Below are 11,527 nucleotides of genomic sequence, written 5' to 3'. Positions count from 1 at the left end.
CACCCCAACCTGTTCCTGGCTTTCTGTAAATCAAATACGTAAGGGAAGGAATTTTTCTTTCTTCCCCCAATGCACTCCACAGAATTTTGGAAGAGTTTCCTTTCAGAACAGGCCTGAAAGCAAAACAACCATCAGTGAGATAGGAAGTGAGGATTGGGATATAAAGAGCAAATATTTGTGTTGGCTCTTTCAACTGCTTGCCCCTATTGAAATTATCCAATTCTTAAGTAAAAGAGAAAATGGGATAGTTTTTGATGAATCTTGTTTGAATATGCCAGCCATAGATGCTGATGAAAAGTCAGGAAGAAACACTTCTAGAACATGGCCACATAGCCTGAAAAACCCACAAAAAACTATGGATGCCGGCCATGAAAACCTTCAACTTCACATAGAACATGGGATGCTTGGAAGGTGTATATTCACCATTTGGGAGTCCTGCCTACAATGCCGTCTGACTAGTCTCCTTTCCCTTCAAATAATGGAATAGGGAACTGCTAAGTGGGGTTTTTGTTGTTTTTTTGCTGTTCTCACCAGTAAGCAAATTGAGATACGAGACTCTTTTAAGCTGTTGTGTAGGATGGAGCTGTGCTTTGCAACCCAATAAATTGATGCGTGAGCCCAAACAGTTTTGCAAACTAGGAAGCTGTTATATGAGGCTGACTTGTGCTTTGCTACCTGGACATATTAGAATACGATGCAAGACAGTTTTCCATTTCCACACAAAGCTGTTGAGCAGTTTCAACTAAGTTATAGTTAAGAGGAACATGATTTAGAGTTATCTTCATAGTTAAAGGGATATATGATTGAGCCTTGGCTCATGGTCTGTGTTTCTATGTGTTACACACATTTTGCTGTCAGAAGCAAAGCTTAGAAGCTATAGGTTACTTACATGGGGTTATAAAGGTATAATGATGCACCTTTTGCAAATTAATATAACTGCTGACAGTCTCTATAACTAATGTGTATTTGTGTGGGGGGTGTTATGGGAGTGTTTTTTGAAGGTATTTGTTTTGCGTGGAAAAACCTTCTACAGATAGTTTGTTTAAAAAGAACTAAAAGTAATTAATAACATAGCAGGCGACATAAAAAATATGACAAAAAATGGGAAGTAATGGTAACAAAATTTGGGTAGGTTTTGTACCACGGTACACAGTGAATTACTTCTTAAAAATTACTACAAGGTTTGCTTGAAAGGTTTAACAGACCTGCCAATAAATCTAAATCATCACACTGTAAAACTAATTACAGTACAGTATTGGATAGGACCCTTGCTATTACAAAATCTAAAGAAAAGTATTTTCTCCTTCAGGAGCATTTATGGTTACACCCCAAAGCCCTTTTTATTAGAATTTCCTGTCACTCCTTTTTTTATAATGTTCTTCACTTCTCAAAGCTTTGGAATTTTCTTCTGGGAAATAGCACTTCTGACCTAAAACTAAACAAGAAGTCGGTCTGCTAGGTTCCAGCATAACAAGACTGAAATGAAATGTTCCACATGTTTGACCAAGAAAATAGATTCTGGATTTTGAAGGATGCTTTTTTTAAAATAGCCTTTTACAAAAACTATTAATGGCTGTTGTTTTTAAATGGCGCTGTGTCAAATTTTTGTACTTTTCTGAATGAGAAATTATAAAAGGATATTGCAAGCAAAGTTACTATTTCCTTGATATGTATTTTGCTCCTTAAATTCATTTCAACTACAGCATAGTATTAAATTGTTTACCACATATTCAAGAGGGAAAGGACAGGCAGGCACCAGTTATTTAACAGGCATCAACAGGCATCATTGGTGTCACTGAGTTGATGTCAAAATAACCTTGGGCTGTGAGCCACAACATTTTTGCATTGCATTTACATGACTTTGGAATAGAGCCAGTGGTCAGAAAATGTACTTTGTTTGACTCCAACTCCCCCAAATTCCCCAGACAACCTGGTCAAAGTTCACAAGCTCTTTTTAGAACAATTTTGATGGCTCCAGTGGAGCCATCAGGACTTGATTTGGCATCCCAGACATGATGAATTATAGCTAACTGGCTAGCTAGATATTGGGAGCAGATGTGCAGGTGTCCCATTGAGCACAATGAGGGGCAAGGTCCACAAATATAGATTACCACATTTTGGAAAAAATGTAAAATAATACATGTTGACACTTAAAGATCTCCCTTCCCATCAGCTGTATGACCAGTAGGTCCACAATCTAAAGTTCCCTACCTCCACCACTGAATAGTAGAGTTCAAGAAGATTTCAGTATAGATGGTATCTTGTACTACTTGTTCCAATTAGCCAAGTGGCATCACTGGTTATGGTACTGCTGCTGGGCCACGTTTTCTCTTGATTTGTTGTTATGTTCCTTCAAGACATTTCCAACTTACTGAGACTCTAAGGTGAACCTATCATGGGTTTAACCTGGCAAGATTTGTTCAGAGGGTGTTTGCCATTACTTTTTTCTTGCAGATGAATGAGTTGCCCATGTTCACCCAGTGGGTTTCCATGGCCAAGTGGGGCTTTGAGCATTGGTCTCCAGAGTACTAAATTACACTGGCTTTCTTTCTCTTGAACCCTGCCTGGAGATTGCAAGCAAACCTTGGAAATATCAGTTTAGACAACAGTCCCTACAATATTTCTGTCTACAAAAGTAGTCTCCAAACTATGCCCTTTAAGAGCTTTTGTACTTCGGCTCCCAGAAGCCTCAGCCATGTTGGCCAATAGTCTAGGATTCTGAGAGCTGAAGTCCAAAATTCCTTAAAGAGCACAATTTGGGGACCACTGGTCTACATGGTCACCAGCCATTATGCTGGAGCATTCTGGAAGTTGTAGTTCAAAATGTAACTATTTAAAAGTTTGGTTGCCATTGAGTGTCAGTGCTGCATGGCACACCAAAAGTAAAGGACTGTTCTATGGGACTCCATCCTGGCTCCTGCTATATCAATTGGAACAGAGCTGCTCAGTGGTGGCCCCTGGACTAAGGCTGGTCTGCAGAGAATTTCCAAATAGTTGTGGGGGGAAATATGGTATCAATCCCTGGGACATTAGACAATCACTCATGTCAGATAGCCTAAGAAGCACTCTAGAGCCCTGAAATGTTTCAGCAGTGAAATTGCTGCTCAGACAAATAACTTCCCATACGTATGCCTCCACCGCACACTCTGGTTAGTTTTGGTCTTCTGAAAGACAAGCTGTTGCTTTTGTGGGTCACTGCTGTCTGCCTATGCCTCCTGTGCTTGCTTGTTTCTTTCTTTCTTTATTATTATTTTGCTTCTGAAATACACCTCTGCTTGAAACCCTCTTGAGGATCCTTGTCAGCTTTTTGGTCGTTCCAGAGATATGAGTGGGCTATTCACACGGATACAGAACCAAACAGCAGATTATGATGCTTCGGCATCTGCTGGCCCTCTAGGAAAGAGCTGGTTGATAGATCTGCTGAGAAAGATGAAGCTTTATCTCTTAGCCGACCAAGATGAGTCGTCCATGGGGGGAAGAACTTGGCAGTGCATCTCTTCTCCTTTTCATCCCTTTCTGTCTCGACTGGTCCCCAATGCAACCCGGTTTTCTTAATAAATAAAATTGGACAGAGAAGAAAAAGAGACACAGAGAGAGCACTAAGCAAAGGAAGCCTGGCATGACCTCACAGTGAATATTAGAAGCTTGCAAAACATTGGCACTTTCTTAGCTGATGTGGGAGGGAGAAAAGTACCATTTCCTTGTCTGCATGGCTGCAGGATCAAACTGGACTCTCTTACCCTCATAGTTTGATCATATTTCCTAAAAACTGGCAGGGATTTGAAGCCACCCTCACAACATTTATGTGCTGAAATGCTCAGTGTATGGCTTCATGGAGAACTCAGTTATTTGGGTGACATTAAAGGTGTGCTTCCACATCTCTACCTTGCAAATGTACTAAACATTTAGAGCAACACCAAAGAAGTTGTCCAAATATTGACTGTGTGGACATGTGGGGTTGCTTCATTTACAAGCCAAGCAGGTGATAAGCCCCTTGTGGCTTCACTCAAGGCTGGGTTGCCAGATCTCAGAGCCTAGCCACCTATTAACAGCAACTGCTTGCTATAATTTTTAAGGTTTCACTTGTTACTGCAACTTTCAAACATTCTTTGGTGGGTCTATGTATTTATTTAGTTAGCTTCCTCTTTGTTATTATGGTGCCAGGGCTCACCCTCCAGTTTGCTCTGCATCCACCATCTGGCTAAAAGCAAGTACAGCTGACCCTCCACATTTGTGGCTTTGAGTTTTACGGATTTGATTATTTGCGGTTTTGATTAATATGTTCTCACTAGGAAGCTCTTGCAGGATACAGACCGCCCAAAAAGGGTGGTCTCCCGCCACCCTGGATTGCTGCGCGAGGGAGCCGCAGCGGTCAAACCGCGTGACTCCGTCGCACAGCAAAAAGAACCCACAAAAAGCAGGTTCTTTCTGCGGCGCAGTTGGGACGCCGCAAGGCACCAATGGTGCACTTGCAGCATCACAAACGCGCCGGGACGTGTGGATGCTAGGCGTCTGTCACGACAAAATGGTGGTGCCCGTATGTACAGGGTGCCGCCATTTTGACGCCCTCGTCACCTGTGAGGGACGAGTCGTGTCTGTCACCTGTGAGGGGCAAGTCGCGTCTGGAAGTGCCGCCCCTCGCACATAACGACGGTGCCCCATAGGGCCCATCTGTCCAGCGCCTCTATGTCCTCCCATGCAACTGGTCAAGAAGTTGACCACAGAGTTGTGCTGGAGAACCTAGAAGTTCCTAGAGAAAACACTTCTCTAGGCATTTGTAGGTCCTCCACCATTATTCTATGATCAGCGTCTGGCAGATGTTGAACATAAAGTTGCACTGGAGGACCTGGACATTCCTAGAGAAGTATTCTCTTAGGTAAAAATAGTGCTTTTTTATTTGCAGTTTTTCCACATTCACAGGGGTCCTTCACCCCAACCCCAACGAACGTGAAGAGACCACTGTACTCAAGGTTAACGCCATGAGGAATAATCCCCCATTTCACCTTGATCTGGGAACATGCCCCTTTAGCTAAGATTTGTCTCTTAATTTTCAAGCAGAAAAGTATATTCTGTCTGTGTGTGAGTGTGAGAATTTGAATAACAAGCTGTGAGCAAATGTGGCTAGTACTTAATGTGTAATACTTATTGAAATCACCAGAGCCATCCCTAGGTCTCAGATTTGGGCCTGGAAACCTCAAGGCCTGGGACGATCCTGAACTGGCAACTCTACTCAAGGCACATTGTCAGCACCCAATGGGATTAAGAAAGCAAAATGGGTTTGGGTTTTTTAGTTAATGTCCCAGAAAAAGGAACATGGGAGAGAGGGATCTTGAGAAATAATGACCCAGATAAGTAACATATGTCTCTGTTCAGATGCTGAACAGTTAAGCCCCATTGATCTCAAACAAGTCTGCTCTAATTTCAGCCAGCATGTTAACACGTGAGATTTTTAAGAGTACACAAATGTACAAATGTATGTTTTGAATATATCAGACAGGGAGATTGTAGATCAAAGCAGCAACATGACTACAGTCCTGGTAAGCATTTATATTGGGTTATTTACACCATACCTTTACACAAATGTGTAAATGTTTGTATCCTACCCTAAATCCAAGAATCTCAAGGATGAGCCCTTCTCTGTTTCAAATAAGGTTACATAGGCCCGGGACAGGCTGCCGTCGCCTGTTTTTGCTCCGCAGGGACGGCACAGCCCCAAATGGTGCGCTGTCATTGCAGAGCAAAAAGAACCCGGTATTTCCAGGTTCTTTCTGTGGCGCCATAGTGATGTCGTGAGTACATCACTGGTGCACTCGTGATGTAAGCAACACGCGGCGCCGTGCAGACGCCACACAGCAATTACATCACAATGGCAACACTCATGTACATAGGACGCCAGCATTGTAATGGTGGCAGTACATACTAGGGTTAGGGACTGTGTGGTTGCTGCGCGGTCCCTAACCCTAGTATCGGCCCTGGTACACTGTCTATTGGCGGTATGTACCGGGCCATAGTTTAAAGCACTATTTAGTTTAATAGTTCTAGGAGGGATCGTATTACAGGAGCGATCATATTACACCAATATTAAAAGCATTTCACTGGCTGCCAATTAGTTTCCAGGCAAGGTACAAAGTATTGATTATTACCTTTAAAGCCATACATGGTTTGGGTACAGGTTACCTACGGGTTGCCTCTCCCCATATAATGACTCATACATTCTGGTCCTCTGGCAGACATTTATTCTGGTCAGCCAAGACTAGGTTGGCAACAGTCAGCCAGAGAACGTTTTCTTCAGCCACCCCTAAACTGCGGAATGACTTGCTGGAAGAGATTCGACAACTGAATATGCTGCCCAAATTTAAAGCAACAGTGAAAACCAGTCTCTTCAGACAGGTTAATCTAGATTATTTTAAAATTGTGAATAGATTGTTTTATAACGTGTATGATTTCTTTGTCTTTTAAAACTATGGTGTGTTTTAATTAATGTGTTTTAATTAATGTTGTGTATTATTTATTTGCTGTTGTTGCCTTGATCCACAGGGAGAGAAATAAATATTATTACTACTACTGCTACTGCTACTACTACTACTAATTGGATAAAGACATTAAACCTCAAAGGCCTTAATAAAAAGCCAATTTTGGGGTTGGGCTTTCGGAGAAGGCATTCCATAATGAGAGTGCTGCAACAGAGAAAGTCTTTTCTTTCACATGTCTTCACAATGCAATGCGTCCATTGGTGGGACACAGAGGAGGGTCCCTACTGCAGACCTTTGCAGGCAATCATATACTGTATTGGGGGAGGCACTCCGTTAGGTATAACAAACTATTTTAGGATGTCACCATCACCTTCAGTTTGGACTAAAAGTGTATATGTTGCCAGTACAATTTCTTTAAAAATTAGTTATTATATGGTTTCTGAATGATCCACTCAGCAGTCTAGCTGCAGCATTAGCTGCAGCCTTCAAAGTCATCTTCAAGGCCAGCCCCATGTACAACATATTACAGTAATCTAACTGAGAAGATACCAGTGCATGGGTTGCTGTATGAGTTATCTCTAGCCAAGAAAAGCTGTAACTGGTGGTAGACCACATATTCTCCAATTGTCAAATGCAGGCATCTGACTAATATCTCCAACTGTGTTTTTCCCCCTCCTGTTTGGTTTGTAACATCTTGCCTGATGAAGAAACCCATGGAGCTTCGAAAGCTTGCAACAAGTATATTGTGCATATTGGTTGGCCAACAAAGGTATCACTGATGGATTTTTGTTTGTATTGTAAAATGGCCAACACAGCTACAACTGCATGTTTTCTCCAAGTGACACAGTTTGGCAAGAACAGTCTCTCCAGATATTTTAGGACTGCACAGCTTTTCAACTATAACATCCCTCTCCCAACTGTCCCAATTTGGCAGGGATGGTCCTGATTAATTTTGTGTCATCTCACTTTTTCAGCTGCTTTTAAAATGTCCCAGTTTCTTTCTCCTCTCACTTTCCACCTTTGTCCTCAGCTTCCTTCAGTTGCTGCAAACTAAGTTCAAAGTGCAAAGTACTTTACCCTCATGGTAATTAACTCAAAAGAGAGAGGGGGAAATGGCCTTTCCCATTAGGCTCAGGCAAAATCAGACTGCTGCAGCATCTCCAGCTTGTGTTACATATGCCATCTCTTTGTATTTTTTTAAATCTAGACATATAGTACATTGATTATAATTATGGCCCCCCCGAGTCCGTTTTCACAAAGGTCAGTGATAAGTCACCATATACATAGCAAAATCACTCAGAGTTCATAGTCTTGTTATTCCATAACTTTGACTGAAATGATGGTGGACCTCATGTGGAGATAATCTGTAGTGCAGGTGATAAATGTGGACCAGATTTCCATAAAGGTACTATATATGTCTGACTTTAAGTCGACCTCATGTATAAGTCGAGGGCAAGTTTTGGGGCCAAAATGATTGATTTTGATATGATCCGTGGATAAGTCGAGGGTAAAACATAGGGGCATGTAATGAAGGATGTAAAGGACAAAGCAATGGGAAACGATGCCAAAAAACCTACAGGCTATTTGTGCTCATACTAAAGTCTGGATGAATGAGAGTGTAGAAGGGGTCAGTGCTTCCAGGGCAAATTAAACACTTTTCGTTCACCAGGGGATAGTTACATGCATATATGTATACACAGACACATGTACACATATGAGTTAAAGTACTGTACCTACATAGACCTGTGGATAAGTCGACTCAAGTTTTTGGGAGTCAATTATTTAACCAAAATTTCTAGACTTACATGTGAGCATATACAGTACCTTTTGTAATTTCCCGTTTAGCTGAGCATGAGAGGATAATTTTCCTACTAAGGCAGCCCACATTGTTAGGGTCTAGCTTTAAATCAATAGAGCAGCAGAAACCTGTCCTTGCTTAACTATGCTTCTCTAAGAACTGAGAGTGACTCAAAAAACAACACAAGCAGCTTGCAGCTTAAACAAAAGTTTACTAATGGCTTGTATCTACACATGCATAGAGGCTATATCCTAACCTAGCTAATGAATCGTTCAGGTAAAGAAGAAATCTTTACCTCACCATCTTTCCAAAGAAAGCTGAGAGAGGGGGAAGGTGTGGAACTGGAGAGAAAAGAGAAAATCTTGAAAGAGAACTTCCCAAAAGGGGGAGTGACCTGAATCACATGATTATTTTTTTTTACCAATTTGCAAAGTTATTGCCCTGTGATTCAGTAGAAGCAAATGGGATGTTTGAATGAGGAGAGAGAGCAGGATTTGTATGCAGGAAAATCTATCTATCTAAGGAGGGGAAGAGAGAATGCAAAAAGTCTTCCAACAGTAGCCAGCAAGACTGTGTGTACGAATGTGCACATATAGGAAAACTGAGAGTAACACTGAGCTATTCAATTTGTAGAAGCTATTATCCTGAACAATGGGATATACAACTTGCAGACTTTGAGAACCTGCACTACCAACATAACCAATGAGCAGGAGACATGGAAGTTGCAGCCCAACAACTTCTAGAAGGTGTGAAGGGGCCCATCCTTGCTGACGAATGTGTCTCAGTCCATTTTACTGAAAAACGTGGATGAAATCCAGTGATGCCAACAGCTGTGTACTCCTCAATCATTCCTTGTAAGCATGGCTTTTTTTAAAAAAAGGCTGGTTTTATTACCATGTTTGTTTTTTGTCTCTTTCCTTGGCATCACCAAACCGACAGCTGTCTCCAGTGGGCCACGTTTGCTTCCATTCGTTCTGTCTCCTTCCATAAAGGCATACTTTCTCCTTGTCTTTGTTTGTTGTGTTACTTTTGGATCTCCCCCCTCCCCTTCAAGTGTTTCTTGCTACTTGTCACACTAGACAGAACACCCACTTCTTCTTCAGCCACGAAGCCCTTTGGCCAATTATCTCTCTCTCTATTTCTGCCTACCTGCAGATGGGGACAAAATTGGGGAGGGGGGCACCTATAAAAGCTTTTAGACCGCTTCAAGTCAGGTCCCTGCTCCTCCTTTACAGAAAGCAGATTGCCAAGATAACACAGAAGATTAATTTCTCTTGTATGGTGGGAGAGCTAGTCTGAATAACTCGGGGAGGCTTTTGACAATTTTTCTGTGGGGATATTTTTTGTTAGGGGGAGGAAGGAAACGCATGTGCTCCCTAGCCCTGTGGATGCCTGCTAAATTAGTGGTGTCTAGGAGAAGGGGGAAATAATTTCACACACCATTAGGGCTGTTGGGAAGCAGCGGGATCAAGTTTTAATGAATACAGGATCAAAAGCATCTTCAAGGCAACCAGCCGCTGAAAACAAGAGACAGGCTCGCCGGGGAAGAGAGGACGGAGATGCTCCTAATGAGAAACAAAGAACGGACTCAAAGACACAAGGGAGTCGATTCTGCACAATGACACATTTTAAAGTATAATTTCCTCCTCTCTAAGACATTAACTTTGATATTTTCTTCCACAAACAGGTGTATATAAAAGCCGCACACAGACAGCATGCAATTAAAATCCCCAGATCATATTTAAAGGTGATTTTTTAAAGGGAAAGGGGGGGGGGGGACAAAGAGCCCAGGGTTGATTTAACAAAAGCAACCCTCCTTCTCCACCTCCACCCCGCAAGCAATAAAGCTAAAATTTTTGAATCTCAGCGTCTACTATGCTCTTGATGGTGTTGCATAGAAATACCGCAGCTGGAAACACATATCCTGTTAGTTTAACAACATGTTTATCTGGTGATCTCAGAGCCCTTTCATCAAGGCCTGTGGCTTAGTTGGTGTTTAATTGATCCAAATGAAGGCAAAGGGCTGAACCCAATTTGGGTTAATTGATTCAGGGAAGGGGAGCAGGCTGAGCTCTGGAGCTGGCCACTAAAAACACCTCTGCTTTTGAGAAACAATTACTACTTTGCTACCATTCAGTCTTGCCTTCCCACTGAATAGTGGATGACCTGACAAAAGCCTAGAAAAGTTTTTTTTTTTCTTGTTACACAAATCTCAGTCGGCATGGTCAATGAAGGGTGTGGGAGATGTAGTCCAAAAAAGTAACTTTTCCAAGCATTGGACAGTGAACATAACTCCTATCCAACACATTGTAAGATAGAGAAGATGATATTCTTCAGCCAGAGAGTATGGCTGAGTTACTTCTCAGAAAGGCTTTCATACTCCATGCTGCTTATCTCATGAGGACTACTATGCTGACCCAGGGCAACCCCACAGCATCCACTCCAGGCATGAGGTGAAGTGGATATAGGACTCTCAGTATTGGGATATAGAATCATAGAGTTGGAAGAGATCGCAAGAGCCATCCAGTCCAACCTCCTGCCTGGATTAGCAGGAGTGATGACTATCTTCTGCCACCTTTTTAGGCTTTCCTGTTGTCTCTGAGTCTAGGTGAAATCTTCATGCTAGCTGAAGACAAAATAGATTTTCATAGGAACAATATATTGTTATGAACTATCTCTGTTCTGATAGGGATGCAGTGGCTTAGTGGTTAAGACACTAATTCTGATGATTGTATGGTTGGAAGGTAGGCAGTTAGAGGCCTGAGTGCTGCATGATGGGGTGAGCTCCCATCACTAGTCCTAGTGTCTGCCAGTTTAGCAGTTTGAAAGCATGCAAATGCAGGTAGATAGGTAGGTACCACTTTGGTGGGAAGGTAACAGTGTTCCATGCGGTCATGCTGGCCACATGACCACCAGAGTCGTCTTTGGACAATGCTGACTCCCTCAGCTAAATAACACATCATGGAAAAGCAGTTGTAACTAAATAGCAGCCATGGCAAATTATGCTGGGATTGAAAGAACTGTAGGTGGAAAAGCTTCAGGCTGGAGGATTCGGAGATGACCTAAGGCAGTGGTTCTCAACCTTCCTAATGCCACGACCCTTTAATACAGTGACCCCCCAACAGATAGAGGAGCTGTGTCTCAGTTCCTAAGACCATTGGAAACATGTGTTTTCCAATGGTCTTAGGCGACCCCGGTGAAAAGGTCATTCGACCCCCAAAGGGTCACAACCCAAAGGTTGAGAACCGCTGACCTA

Source organism: Sceloporus undulatus, chromosome 6 (genome assembly GCF_019175285.1).
Source record: "Sceloporus undulatus isolate JIND9_A2432 ecotype Alabama chromosome 6, SceUnd_v1.1, whole genome shotgun sequence".
Classification (NCBI taxonomy): domain Eukaryota; kingdom Metazoa; phylum Chordata; class Lepidosauria; order Squamata; family Phrynosomatidae; genus Sceloporus; species Sceloporus undulatus.
The sequence above is the reverse complement of the archived record's forward strand: the minus strand, read 5'-3'. Positions refer to the sequence as shown.